The 15,462-nt window shown below is 43.4% G+C and overlaps 1 non-coding gene across 2 annotated transcripts in view; it reads right to left on the reverse strand.

Annotated features, from left to right (window-relative positions):
• Nucleotides 1-15,462, reverse strand: part of LOC109453655 (uncharacterized) — a 106,855-nt gene that overhangs the window by 12,350 nt on the left and 79,043 nt on the right. The window contains exon 6 of one of the 2 annotated variants that reach the window (XR_012495131.1): nucleotides 9,027-13,895. The exons of the other annotated variant lie outside the window; for it this stretch is intronic. This is a non-coding gene — a transcript (uncharacterized LOC109453655). Of the gene's footprint in view, nucleotides 1-9,026; nucleotides 13,896-15,462 lie in introns of those variants that run through there. 2 annotated transcript variants of the gene reach the window in all.

A 15,462-nucleotide genomic window follows, 5' to 3' on the forward strand; every position in this document is an offset into this window, starting at 1 on the left:
TTTTGTATCAGCAGTTATTTTATGGACTGGGTTTAGACAGCTTGGCAACAAAGGGCACTGGATTGGTGAATTATTCATGTAATCTACATTTCCTGGCTGCTGTGGATAATTGACAGGTGTCATGTCACCTTTTACAAACATCCCACAATTAGGGACTATCTATCAGTGTTTGACTTCAATGTAATGCTCCTTTTCTAAGCCAGTTTCATATTTTATTTACAGCTTGGTGGCGTTTTTGACTTGGCTGCCTATTTCTTTCATTTTCGATTCCAAATCTTTTGCTTCACTTAATATAACCAGGAACATTTAAATAATAAGACTCCCTCTCTCTTTGCTAAAGGCAGTCACTCATTGCTGCTGTTTTTTATTCATTCAGCCATTATGATAGTCAATTTCTTGATTTAAGAAACCGAGGATGAAATGCAGCTGTAAAGAAACCATGATATAAATCTGTTTTTATGACTTGTTTGGTTCACAGGGAAAAAACTCAAAGCAAATCTTCCTGGGCTCTGACACAAGTTGTAAACTGTGGGGAAAGTTAGCTAGTTAAAGAATATGACTGACTTAATAGGAGCAATGGAATCATTCAGATCTCCACCAGAGTTGGAAGGCTTCTAGGTAATGAATAAAGCCAAGGTGAGGTCTATTTAAGCCAGTGAGAAAAATCAGGTAAGAAAATAAACCTGGAATTGATAACCCTGAATACTAATGAGAGAACGTAGTGTAGCCATGATTTAAACACTAGAGCAAAATGGAACCTTGGAAACCTTTAGTTCTACCTTCCCACTTTACCTAACAGGAAACTGAGGCTTAAGGCATGCAAGGGCTTGCCCACCATCCCAACACTAGTTAGTAGAAAAGCTAAAAGCTGGGTCAGCTGACTCCTACTCCAGCACTTTTACTGCTCTGCAACGTCACGGATCGTTCTTGCTACCTCACCAGTATCCACTCACCTCTTCTGCCAACAGTTACTTCTGTTCCTTGGGAAAATGCACCCATCTGCATTCTCCGTTAAATGATTTGTGTGAAATTATCTCGTGAATACTCTAGGCTTGAATGTGAGTGACTAAGTTCATCAGCAAATCCATTTTCCCAAATGGGTGCTTCGGGAATGGTCATGTGACCTAAATCAGACCAGTGAGAGAGAGTCCCAGCACTTCTCTAGGCACTGTTGGAAGATTTTCTGTCCCACTAGATTGAGCGGCATCATAGTGTGAGGTTTGTAGCTGTTACAGATATTTTGCTTCCCATGTGGAAGAGGCTGCAGCTATAAGGAATGGGTAGGGGGGAATTCATCATGTGATACCTAAGGATGAATTCTGCAACACAAAAAAATCTGAGCAGAGAAAAAAACCTTGGTTAAGTAAACATATCATTTATATTCTAACCTAGGACAACTTTGAGAATAAAGGAGGCAAGACGAACGCCTAGCAGACAGGATGCATAAACAGAACTGGCCTGGGCAAATAGGGATATATGTTCCTCCTGAGCTATGATGCCGTCATCTGAGCTGCTGTGTTAAGTCTTGCCTCCTGTTTAGGCTAGCTGGCACTCTCTTTGGCCTTTTCAGTCTAGGGGACAATGAACCTAGACTAAAAGGAACCAATTTGAGTTAGAGTTTTTTTGTAACTTACACATAATAGTTTTAACTGACACAAATATGCTGCTTCCTAAATATTATATTTTCTGAAATCTTATCCTGTATCATATTTTAAGCTTGCGAGTAATAGTGATCATCATATGCTTTAATTTTCATAAATGTTAAAACTTTCTATTTAACATTTTCCCTCAAATGATTAAAAAAAGTATCACTTGTAGAACCTTTACAATTTACAGAGAACTTTCAAGTTAATTGTGTTATTTACACCAATACCCCTGTGAAATAGGTATCACTCGAGGTTTGGAGAAGTTACAAAATTTACCAGGTTCACACAGCTGATGTGGCAGCGCTGCAGTGGTGACTCTCAGCGGGGTGAGGGGCACAACACTGAGTTTTATTGTTTGCCAATTTCTGTGGTGTAAATATTCCAGCAGGCATCAACCCGAAATCACTGAATGTGGAGTTGGGAAGAGGAAGATGCATTGGCTCTCCTGAATCAACTTCAGCACCTCTCTGCATAGAACATGAGTCCAAGACTTCTGACACCATTTTTTAAGTTTATCCTATTTTTCTGGTTCACATGTTTGTTGTGAGGCAGTCTGTTCTGAATTGTGGAATGGCACATGTGTCCCTGGGCCTGTAGCACTACATACAAGCCTTCAAAAGACATTTTCCCAGAGCAGAGCTGCATTGGCCAACCCAATTCAAACCTATGTTTCCTGTCCCTGGGTCTTCAGCATTCGCTTGGCTCCCCACTTGGATGTGGCTACTTCCCTGCCCCTCTTTTTCCCTGCTCTGCTTCTGCTTATCCTACAGCTGGTTTAGGTGATTTGTCCAGGTCCAATGCTCTGCTTCCAGGGCCACCACCTGGAATCAGAGTAGTAATATAGAAAGGTGCTGTCTCCCTTTGTCCCCAAGTGAGAAGCCGAGGCCTTGGAATATCCTATATCCTGGAGTCCTATGGGCTGGTTCAGAGACAGCAACTGTCTATGCTATTCTCTGATCACTGCTGTCAGACCTAAGCCCCCACAGGGGAGGGGACACTCACATTGCTAATCTCATTTGAAGGTCATTACCTGGATTGTGTGCTAAATGCTTTGCCTCAGTAGAGAAAGCTTGGAGAGCAGTTGAGTCGTGTGAAAACCCTAGTGGCAGCAACCTAATTTCCATTCCTGAGGCTTAGGGGAAATGAGGCAGGCTTTGTAGGGCTTACCTTACAATCTCAAACTCACCGATTGTGAGCAAATGCCACAGTAATGTTAATTATAAAACATTATGGAACCATTGAACCATGTGGTAAAGTAATTTTGCATCTTTGACATCCAGAATATGTAAAACTTGAGAATAAGAAGGTCTTCTAGTAACATTTCGACTCAAATATTTCTAGACCACTTTTTAATTGTGACTGCTATTTCCTCCCCGTGATATGGGGAAGATGGGAGTGATGACGACACCACGGGATTGACAACGGCTAATTCTACTGTGGTCAGTGCTCAACTGTCCATTGTCAGCAGGATAATTTAAACTGTCATTTAGGCTTCATTTTTGAATAGGTTTTTATACTTATACTTGAATATGGGTATGTCACAGCATCTGAGCATTCCCTTATAACAACTTAATGAAGTAAGTTTGTGAAGAATTAGGTAGCTGCCCTCTCTGTCCAGGCTGCCCTCCTGCAATGGCAGTTCTAGGAAAATAAAAGTCCTTTCCCAGAATAATTCAAAGGTTTGTGCCCCTTTAGCTTTTCCTAGAGGAGAAGTGATGATGTGTCTCATATTGCTTTTCCACATGCAAAGAAAATAGAGTTGAAATGGATCAAGCAAAGCATTTTCTTTGGTATCAGTATAAATGTTGTGCAAGATGTATGGAACATAAAGTCATAGTAACGGCCATGGTTCCAGTTCCATTTCAACCAAAGTCTGTGATTTGGTTGAGGGGCTGACCTGTTAAACAGGAAGCAAGCCATTGCAGTTTACACTAAAAAGTTAAGATGATACGGATGGCTAAGGCTATAAAAGTTCAAAAGAACTGGAGACTGGAGAGAACTGGAAATAAGAGAAGAATTCAGGGGGGGGAAAGGATGACTTAAAGCTGGGCCTTGGGAGCTTTAAGGAAAAGGAGGACATTCCGGCTAAGAAGGATGAGAGCAGCACAAATGTGCACGAGAGTAGGGAAGGGGGTTCTATGCATGAGTGCTATAATATTAAGCAGCTAGGGTTCTCCCATTGAAAGTAAGTGAGATGTTTACAAAGCAACCTTCTCAATAGAGGAGGCACTAACAGTGCATAAAGAATAAGCAGACGCGGCCATAAAAGATAATGTGGCAAATCCAGCCATAATTAATTGGGAATCAGCCATAGTCAACATGTATCAGACTGTGACTCAGAATTATAATTCTTGGAACACACACCATCCATGCATATTCAGATTGAAAAGTCCTGATATTTTCAGCTGATGAGAAAATTAGATTATGCACAACCGATTTGATTTGCTATGTAGCCAATGTTGTCATTAAGATGAACCTCCCCCCCCAAAAAGAAAAACTAGACATTGATAAATTCATGAATTATTTGAAGTTATGGACTCTGTGTGGCAGGTATTCTAGGCCCAAAGAACACAAAAGTAATGAAAATGAGCATAACATATATCTAGGGGTTTAAATGTCTGTATATTTCTTAAAGCCTGAGGTGGCTCTGAAAAATGAAGGACAAGGGCTAACGTGTCCACTGTGACAGAACCCCCAGGCAAATACACATTTCCATCAGTCTAATCACCAGTCTTCCCTTGTAGGAGGTGGAATGACCAAAAGTTCTGTCTATAGGACAGTGTATCAGTTCGACCATGTTTAAAGTTTAAAAAAGTTCAGCTTCCTCACATATAGCCTGATATGCCACTTCCATTCCCCCCCCCCCCCAACAGGCCTCTAGTGTAAGGAACTGGGCCCTAGAGAAGGAAGCAACTTGCCCAAGAATGGCATTGAGTGGAGCCAGGGTGCATGTCTCAGGGAAAACAAGTCAAAAAGCCAGATAGTCTACCCAAAGCAACTAGGAAAAGAGGGGGAAACCCCAGTATGTGCAAATATCAGACAGTGGGGCCTCACGGCAGTTGAGTCCTACTATTTATGAGAAAATTAAGCAAGCCATTGGAGGAAGTCAGGAAATCTCCTTCCATAAATATTTAGGACTTTTAAATACAGTATTTATTTAAAGACAAGTAAATGGGAATAATCAGTTCTTTCTGTTTATTTAAACATCTGCTCTCAAATATCTTTCTGTGAGACAATAATTTTTAAATCTTATTGGGAAAAAAATGGAAAAGCCCAAAGTAATCAAGTAAAAACTTTGTAACTGAGTGAAAACAGGAAGGAAAAAAAAATGCTTTGACATATGTTGAGACTCTTGGCCGCAAACAACAAAGGTTCTGTCAGGTTTTCTTGGAAAAATGGAGGTTTACCAGGAGAAGGTGTGTGAACTGGGGGAAGTCTCCAGGAAGAGTGGCAGCTCTGGGTCCAGCTGGTCTCCCAGCTCTGTGCGGTGGGCCACCCTCACTCACTCTCTTCTCCTGACCAGTTTGTTGACTTCATCATAATTTCTGCTCCCCCATAACTAGTTTGGATATGGCATTATGTCCTCTCAGGCCCCTCTCTAATCAAGACCCTTCAGTTTCAGCTCCCTCATACTAACTAGCACTTCCTTGCTGAACTTTAACTTCTCAAGAGATTAATCTGATAGGTCCAGGTCACCTGTTGGTGCCAGGCCACATTATAGGCCATCGTCCGGCCAACGCAATGGTTGCCCTCTGGTCAGATAACCACCACTGGTCCAGTTTCTGGGAAGTAAGAAGATCTGGCCAGGGCATTTCTCATCAGAAAGTGCTGGGGCATGGGCAGCTGTGTTTGTTATCTCTATTAAAACGTCATGGTAACTGGCGGTTGTTCAGAACTAGCCAAAGTGCTTTCAAACTGCAGCTTGAGGGGATATTTTATTATTTTATTTATTCAATCATTTATTCATTCTGATCTATGTCCTATCACAAAACATTTGAGGTGACTTACAAATCTACATTCAATATACAAGGATCAAATAATTGAGAAATGTAGGCAAATTTTTATTTTCCTAAGAATAGGAAAATAAAAAGCCAGGGACCAAATTATCATTATGTCGTGCATGACACTCAGCATTGGGAAATTGCTGCTGAAGGCAGGCCTTGAATTTGTCTCTAAATCTGAGACCTGCCAATCTTAATAGCAAGTGGCTAGATGCAAAGGAAAAGTCCTGGCAGAAAATGTCATTTATGTTTGAACAGGCTACTAGCCAAGCCTGTGGAAGCCAGTCCCTCCAAAGAAACAGACTCTCTTATCTTTTTTTTTCCTTTTTATAATTTATGGGCCACCTCGATAAGGAAGAAGACTCTAGAAATTCAAATATAGGTTTAAACTAGGCTTTTAAATAATAAAAGAAATCTATGCATATTTTGTATAAAACATGGAAGATAGAAGAGGACAAAGAGCTAAATGAAAAATCACCTACCTTATTTAAGTTTATAGACTTTGAAGGTGATGTCTTATGTAGTACACAGAACCAAAGATATAAATTCGGATGAATACAGAAGTAATCACTGATTAGCTCAAAGCCACATTTAAACTGATCTTTCCTGTGAAAAGATATTCGAAAAAGCAATCTAAAGAACACCTGTTTAGATGCACTAGCATCAACAATTAGGTTCTTCAGGGAATGGGGAGTTTTCAGCTGCCTTCACTCCAGTGAGAGGCAACAGAACTCAGTGTTTTTATGAATTTTACTGTAATCAGGAACATATGAGGGGCCAAAGGAAAATACGCACACCTACCTCTTAATCTTGAAGAGGAGGCAAGTCCCTAAATCACTTACTTGATTAGCATGGGCTGGGGCTGGAGGAGGGGGTGCGCCGAAGGATTCCCTCCTTGACACTATGTCTTTAAGAAATCTGGGTTCTAGAGTTTAGAGTAAAAGAAAAAAAAAAAAAATCAGTCTCCAACACGTGACCCAAGAAGGCCCAGGCAGTGAATCTGACTGGCTCAGAGCTGGAAAAGGCAAGCTTGGTGCCTCCACATGGCCTCTAGTCTAGAGTGGCTGGCGCTGCCCATCCCCTCCAGGGGTCAGTTTGAAGCCAGTAAAGCCGGCACTGCACAAGTCCAGGGAGCGTATCCCACAGAGACTATGATGAGAATATCAAGTGGGAAAGCTGGGCTTCACTCCTTGTTGTCCCCTCTTCAGTCACCTTCTAATTATAATAACAACAGCTAACATCTATTGAGTGCTTACTATTTGCCAGATGCCACGCATTCTATGTGCAAAATCCCATTGATTCCTTGCAACCACTCCATGAGCAGGTAATATTAATATCCCCATTTTGTAGATGGCAGAGTGACCATACAATATATTTATTATCCAACCAGGGCACTTTTGAGACAGAAAGGAGGTGCTATTACTAATGACACTGCAACAACAGGTATAAACCAGGAGTGACTCAGGTGAACCCGAGCGTATGGTCACCTTACTGATAAGAGTGCTTGGGTGCAGAGTGCTAGTTTGCATAAGACCCAGGATGCTTTGCAGTATCAGCCTCAGAATGTTTCCATTGCACAGCTTTCATCTTTGTGCCAGGACTTCTTGAGCCTTTGTGTTTTTATCTGTAAAATGGGGGTAATGAAACCTACTTCATATAGTTATGCAAGGATTTAATCTATGGTTATTAGCTCAAAGTGCTAGTCAATCAACCTCAGTTCCCTTCTCTAGCTTCCTCCTAGAGTCTGGGCAGCCATGTGACTTCAGGCAAGCCCCTTCAGTTTCCTCATCCATACAAGAATGGGGTTGGATGAAGCACAAACATCCCTTTCAACTTTGACATTCCTTCTCTGGTTCTTCTGAAATTCACTTATGTTCACCCATATGCACCAAGACGAATGCCCCTCTCCTGTGCCTGTAGTTCAGAGAAATGTCTCCTTTACGTTAGGCTTACTCTCATTTTCTCATGCTTTTTCTAGGAGGTTGAAAATGGTGGATGAGGGAAGACTTTTCTCTCCCCTGTTCCCATCTTTCCATTGTCATTTGCCTGTGCTGGAGCTCCTGATGTGGGTGACTCTTCAGTGGGGGCGGGGGAAGGGGGCAGAAATACCAGGAAACAAAGAATCCCCTTTGGTTTGGGTTGGATGGAATTTTCCCCCTGCAATTTCACATCTATCACCTTGTCCTTTCTTGGGACCACAAAATGGTTGTACAAGGAAAAATATGCCACAAACCGCATTCTGAATTCATAGTATATTGCCAGCATAAGGACAATTTTTCCTAAGAATCAACACTGGAATTGAGTTGACAATTAAACGCCTTCGTGAATCAAAGGCAGCAGGAGGTGAGAGAAGCATGCAAGGCTTGTGGTGTGAGGTGGTTCCTGTGATCACCGCAGGTCCTCACAGCACTGTGGCTTCCAGAACATTCTGGCATAACTTTTCCGTTCCTTCCTCGCTCCCTGTCCTTCTTATTCCAAAGACAGGAATTGAGCACCTACCATGTTATATCAGGAACGCTAGGCTTTAAGGGTTGGAATAAATCCAAAGTAGACATGGCCTCTGCCTTCACAGAGCTTCCACTTTAACAGTGAGAGATGTTAATCTAATACCCACAGAGATTAGGACACTGAGGAGCGCCATGGAGAAGTACACAGTGCCTTAGAGAGGTTTGACCTCATTGGGGAGGCTGGGCAAGGTCTCCCTCAGGAAGTGATGAGGCTCCGGAACCAGACGGAGAGGATGAGTCGGCGTTCCGGGCAGAGGAAGCAGCTTGTGTAAAAGTCCTGAGGTGAGAGGAAGCTTGGTGGGTTTGAAGAACCGAAAGAAGGTCAGAGCGTCTGGAGCCCTGAGAACAGGGGGGAGGGTTCAGGATGGGGCTAGAGCGGGAAGTGGGGCCCAGTTCAAGCCTGGCCCTGTAGGCCTTTATAAGCACTTAGGCTTCTCCTAAAAGCCACAGGGAACTCCTACAAGTGTTTTCCGCAGGAAGGTGAAGGATCAGAGTTTGCTGAAAATGATCACTCCAGGAAAATGGATTCAAATGAGTCAAGAAAGAAAGGAAGGACATAATAACGAATAACGGTAGCTCATGTTTATGGAGTGCATTACTCTGGAGCAAGTATTGTCCTATGAACTTTATCTCATGTGATCCTCACATAGCCCTATGGGCCAAATGCTCTTGTCCTTCTCTTTGCACGGAAGAGGAGATTGAGACACAGAATAACTAGGGCGATGTTGGTTGGCTAATAAGTGCTGGAACTAGGCTGTGACCTAGGCAGTTGGTCTCTAAGGCCCTCTGCTTAATCGCTACAACACAGGCTTCTCCCTGCCTGAGGGCCAAGAAGGCAATGCGGTAAAGGCTTGCTCCAGGCTAGTGGCTGTGCACAGGCCCTGGACCCATGAAGAGGTAAGAACTGACAAAACACAGAGCAGCAGTTGGGGTGAGCTAGAGTCCCAGGTTTCCATGTGTGTGCGAAGCTGGGAGGGAGTGTAAGTAACTCAGGGTGCAAGAGGGTGTGGGAGGGTTTGTGGTGGAAAGCATAGTTTGGTTGTCGGTACTTCTTTATAGCTCTGGATCTAAGGAAAAGAAAACAGCTTTGATAATCCAGTGTGAGCAGTCATTTTTCTTTTTTGCTTTCTTTTCCTCTTTCTGGGAATTCTATGAGAACTGCTAAGAACTAACCACTATAGTTCTCTTCTTTCAAAAACTAGACCTATGCCATTTCTTTTCCTGCTTTATTTATTTATGCAACTTGATGTTTAATTCTTTTAGTTTCTTAAAGTTTTACTTTCACTCTGACTGCATTCCTAGAAATCCTGTCTGAAGGTTGCTTGGACTCACATGAGCACTGATCTATTTTCCCCCTTTTCAGAGTTAATCTGAGCAAATAGACATATTTTCCAGCTTCCAAACACTTCATCTTCTACCAACAACTGACATTCTTAATTATGACATTAGTCAGCTTTGAGCCTTAGAAAGTATATATTGCTTTATTTCAACAATGTACTTTAGGTATATACATGTTAAAATTTCTTAAGCAATACAGACTGTACTTGTCCATAGCTGCCACTAAAATACATTTTTAAACACACAATTACTACATTCTTGCCTCAATATAATTTTTGGAAAACTTGCTAAAGAATAATTTTCTCACGGATTTCTAGTTCAAACCACTGGACTACAAAGACCAATTTGGCAGAGCTATTCTGTGACACACATGTGTGCGTGCACATACACACCACACAGAGTTTTAAAAAAGATGAAGGCATGAACTATTGCAAAATATATCACCAGAGGGACAGGTCTAACAAATTAGTCAAAATTATAATTCTAACTGTAAAGTACCTCAGCTAAACTATGTCTCCGTAATGATTCCACAAAAGCAGAAGACTCCATTTATGCTTCTTTGTAAAATGCATTTTGAAATAGGGCTCAGTTCGTACCTTCATCAAGTTGTGCCATGATTATGTGGCTTTTACTCTATGCCAGAGGCTATGGCAGGGGCACAGGAAGGCATAACTCCATCTTAATTGTCAACCTGAGGAGGAATCAGAACTAAAGAAGCAATTATGTGACAGAGTTTCTGGGGAAGAGAGTTTTAAGCTGCTACATGAAGCATAAGTAGAAGTTATCCAGGAGAAGAAGAAAAGAGTTCCAGGCAGAGGGTGCAGCGTAATGCAAAGACTCAGAGGTGAGCAAGAACAGAGAGTATTAAAAACCTTCAAGTTCCATAGGGCTGGAGTGTAGAATGCACGGGGGTGGTTGGTGAATGAGGCGAGCTCATGAAGGCTCTTATGTCTACCATGTTAAGGAATCTGAAGTTTATCTTGAGGGTAGGGAGAAGCCATTGAAAGAGTTACAGCAGGTAGTAAGGAGAATTGATTGAGGAGAAGCTGATCTAATGACACAGAGAAAATGGTGGCCTGAGCTAGGATAGTAGCTGAGGGGGCAGATTGAAAGGATAACTGGAAAGTTGGCTACAGGAGAGCAGAGGAGGGGAAGATGACAGGATGACTTCCGTCTCTGGCTTGGCCAGCTAGATGGATGACAGAGCCATCCACAGAGAGAGAACACTGAAGGGGAGATGGGTTTTGGCACGCTGAGGTTGATGTGCCCGTGGGATGCTTAGAGAAGATGACCGGTAGTCAGTCAGTCGAGGGATATGGACTAAAGATACGGACATGTTAACTGAAGCCAGCTGGAGGAGTAATGAGAAGTGTCGAGTGATTTTAGCAACATGGAGGTCACTGGTGATTTTGGGGAAGCAAGTTCAGGAGGGCGGTGGAGGCAGAAGCCAGTTTGCAGAGTGAGCAGGGAGAGGAGCAGGTAATAGGCAGTGTGGACAACTCTTCCAAGAAATTTTACCACGAAAGGACAAAGAGGGTTGGGGGTAGCATCCACGAACTGGGGGAGGAAAGAAAGTGGAAAAGGTTGGTGTGGTGCAGGAAAGAGTCTAGGCGTGGCTGCGGGATGAGTGGAAGATGTTCCCTCTGAGATTTTACTTCCCTGTTAGTGGAAGGCAAGATACTCTACTAAGAATGAGGGGTAAGGAGGGGAAAGTTTGCAGGATAGGAGGGTAGGAGAAAATGGAGGTTTCCTTAGAAAGAAAAAGCACTAGAAATTTTTTAATTAAAAAAGTGTGTGCCACGGTTTTTAAAAATCCACGAGTTATACAGTGAAATGTAAATCTGGGCTCCACCCCAGAAGCCCAGCCGTGGAGCCCTTCTCTCTGGAGAAAGCGACAGGCCTTCTCTTTGTACCTCCTTTCAGAGATGTTCTGTGCCATGATTGCTACCGCACTTTTTCACTTAATATTGTGTCTTGAAGATGGTTCCATGTCAGCACAAATAAATGCACCCCATTATGAAGCACACTTTCTTTAACCAGTTCTTATACACACTTCTTCGCTCACATGTGAGTGTCTATGTAGGAGAAATGTGGGGCCCTGGAATTGCCCTCCAAAGAGGTTTACACTGTGTTACATCAATTTACATTGTGTTCTATTCCCCCCCAGTCACTGACAATATTATTTATTAGTGAATAGTTTTCTTTTAGCCAATCTGATAGGCGAAAAATCAAATCTTTTGTTTACTTTGGATTTTTCAAATTGTGAGGAAGAGAATTATTTCATATATTTAGTCTCTTTTTGTGAACTGCCTGTTCATAACTGTGATGGCTCATTTTATGGATCAACTTGACTGGCCACAGGTGCGCAGATTACACCTTATTCTGGGTGTGTCTGTGAGGGTGTTTCTGGATGAGATTAGCATTTGAATCCGTGGACTCTTAAAGCAGATGGTTCCCCAGTGTGGGTGGGCAGCATCTAATCCACAGGGCCTGTAGACAACAAAAGGCAGAGGAAGGAGGGATTCACCCTTTTTTCTTGCTTCACTACTTGATCTGAGACATCTCATCTCATCTCCTCCTGACGTGGGACTGAGATTTACGCCATTGGCTCCCTTGGTTCTCCGGTCTTCGGACTTGGACAGAATTACGCCACCAGTTTTCCTGGATCTCCAGCATGGAGATGACAGATCGAGGGACTTCTCAGTCTCCATAATCATGTGAGCCAATCCCTCATAATCAATCCCTATCCATCTATCTCTCTGGAGAACCAGGACTGACACAACGCCCTCGTCCATTCTTCTGTGGGGTTGTTGGTCTTCTTCCTATTGATTTGTGAACATGGAGGAGGTTCTAAGTAGGCTCCACGGAAGAGAGGAAAGGGCTGAACAGGGTTGGTGTCAGGGCAGCTGCAAGGCCCCTCCTTCTTTGCAGCAGCAGGAGCGAAGTACAGAACTCTGCAGGCACTAGATTTCCACAGAATTGTCTGTTTTCAGCCCTGGCTTGTGATTTCATTCTCTGCGAGGTTTATAATTCTGAGGCTATTGCTGACCCTCGGGCCTGCAGTCAGAGAAGGAAGGAAGGAAGGCCCCATTCTTTGAGTTCCCTTTGTCGCCTGCGAGTGGGTGGGGGAGAAACTGCCTGAACCCCTGCGTCAGCCTGGGGAAGGGACTTGGGGGCCTCCTTGCTCAGCCTGTTTACTTTGGGCACCAGTTCCCGTTCTTGAGCTACAGGGTGTGGTCTTCCAGACCTGGAGTGAATCAACCCATGTCAGCTGTGCTGGACACTGTCCTTCTGGAGGCAACTACTGATGCTGCCCACCCCCGGCTGGGTGCCTTCTCGTCCACACACAGTCCTAGGCCCAAGAGCCAGAGGTAGGCAGACAACGCAGGATGGAGCTGGGGCTGCCTGGTCCTCAGCAGGTAGCTGGCTCCCTCTAGCCCTTTTGCATTGCCCAGAGTCCCACGGAGGAGGGTCAGTGCCTTGTGAAGCCAAGAAAAGTACCTTTTCCCAGGGCGGAACTTGGAGCTTCTGGCTACCCATGAAACCTCGAAGTGGTGTGAGTTGTTCTGTAAACTGTCTTACCACAACATACAAATCACACAGTTAAAAATGACCTAAGGAATACAAGTCATCGTTAGCTTGAAAGAATCTGCGTGCCAGAGTGGCTCATCTTGGGGCAGCCTGCCCTGAACCCCATCACACATTTCAATAATTTGTTAGCGCATGTGACGTGCCAGGTGCTGAGCTAAAGGCTTTACATGATTTGGCCCTTACAACACCCTATAAGGGAGTGACAGAAACGAGGCGTAGGGAGGTTAGGAAATGTCCCTAAATCACAGGGCTGGTAAATCACAAGGCAGGCATTGGAACTTAGGGCTGTATAATGCAGAACCTTTAAACACGGCACTAGACTATGGCTTTGTGTGCCTCCTGTGGCTCCCTCATCAATGTAACTGGCAAGGGAGGCCCTTACTGAGCGGCCAGTACTTCATGTTTCCCAGTGCTGTGCAGACTCTTCTTTTCTAAAACAGAGGCCCCTAGTTCTTGTGCTTCAGGATACTTACACGCATCACAGGTTGTCAAAAATGGACTCTTCTTATTAAGCCGACACTGTACCTGAGTCCAGTGGAGACTGTCTAGAGACTAGACGAAGGACTTACGGTGGGTGGATGATTACTTTTAGGTTCGTTTCTGTAATGAAAAATAATTTCTTGTCCCCACTTCCTGTCCAACCCCTTCGCTTGTGAGTGGAGGTTTAAGCTTGGAACCCTGGCATCTGTGCTCTGACTCTGAGTTAACGCATGCTGGGATGCAGACCCATAACTAGAATCCAGAGGGGCAGACTGGGTTCTCTTTCAACCTTCTTCTTTGCTGAAGGTGCTCAACACGTCACTATGTAACAGCTGAAAAAAAAAAAACATTGAACACAAAGAAAAAAATGACACACCCCTTAACCCACTATTTAAAAAGACAAACATTCAAAACACACGGACTGTGAAAGTCTCTTGTTTTTAAATCTTTTACTTCGTAAAGGTTACTAATGAGAGGTCTCACTAAAATAAAAAATTAAAAAAAGTTTTAACTTTATTGTTTTAGGCCTGACCTGAAAGTACTACCTTTCTTTATAATAAATGCTCTCACCATGGACATTTATGGAGAGTGAACCACATGGAAATGAGAACATGCTCCTATGGGTAGAAATTAACAATAGTCTTGTTAACGCCTCCAAAAGACAGGCAATTTTTATAAAATTGTTTCAATATCTGTTTCCCCATTGTCTCTAGAGCCCAAGATTTAGAGAATTCTTTCAGAATTCCTCAAGCTATTAAGTAGTACAGGGCTTCTGAGATGCAAAAAATGCCAAAATAGTACTTGCTATTCAATGTTCTCTCTCCTCTGTCAGTTCGTAAGTCACTACCGTGACTGTGACCATCTTCAGAGTGGGAAGAAGTGAAGCTTTTCTTCACAGGCAATGGAGGTGACCCCAATTGTAATTTTTAGTTTCGAATACAGAAAAGTGCAGCCAATTGAAGTGGCCCAAAATAAATTAGCGTTGAAACCAGCTTTTTAAACATTGGCATCGAAAAGGGTTAGTACTAATTTACAAATGACAAGTCACAGCGGAAGCTAGAATCAGCCTCACCTTCCAGGCTGACATCCAGGAGCACAGCTTGGCACCCCCGGTCAGGCCCTCTCTGAACAAGCCAACAGTGGCTGCCTGTGTGGAGTTCCTGTGTTTGAGAAACATACTTCCTAATGTCCTCGATGGTTTTTTTTGTTTTTTTCTCTTACGGGGGATGGGGGGCAGGTGTATAGAGGCAAAGTAGGAAGGAGATGGGGAGAAAGGAAAGTACGTTTCCGAGTTAGAGAAACTTCATGGCATGATAGCCTAATGGACGTGAACTAAATTTCACTGGCAACTGCACCCATAGTCAGAGCGACTAGACAAGGTCACTTCAAGAGGAAAATTCCAATTTCTGGAGTGAAAGCATGAAAGAGATCAATAGCAACTCCCTGAAGTTCTAAAAGCTGCCCTTCTGTTCTCTCTCCCCTCCCGTCTCCCCTCCCGTCTCTCCGCCCCCCGTTTACCCTACCCAATCCTCACTCTTAGGCTATCTCGTAATGTGATATTAGGAAACCTATGTCTGAAGAACATGTCCTCCTCAAGAAAGGCGTTGCATTGTCCGTTACAGAGGAGGCGACAGGGTCAGGCCCAGGTATGAATCTTGTCTCTCTCATTTATAAGCTGTGTGATACAGTCAAGGTATGTAACCTCTCTGAGTTTTAGCGTGCTCACCTGTGATATAAGGACAATAGAACCTACTGTGTGTATCTGTGAGGGGAACTGTGAAGAAGCACATAAATGCAAGTCTTTGGAGTCATATTGCTCATAGTCTCCTTTTCCCTGACCACATTCCAGCTGTGCTACCTCATGTAAATAACTAACTGAAATGTGTCTTATACAGCAGT

Source organism: Rhinolophus sinicus, linkage group LG03, assembly GCF_036562045.2.
Source record: "Rhinolophus sinicus isolate RSC01 linkage group LG03, ASM3656204v1, whole genome shotgun sequence".
NCBI lineage: Eukaryota > Metazoa > Chordata > Mammalia > Chiroptera > Rhinolophidae > Rhinolophus > Rhinolophus sinicus.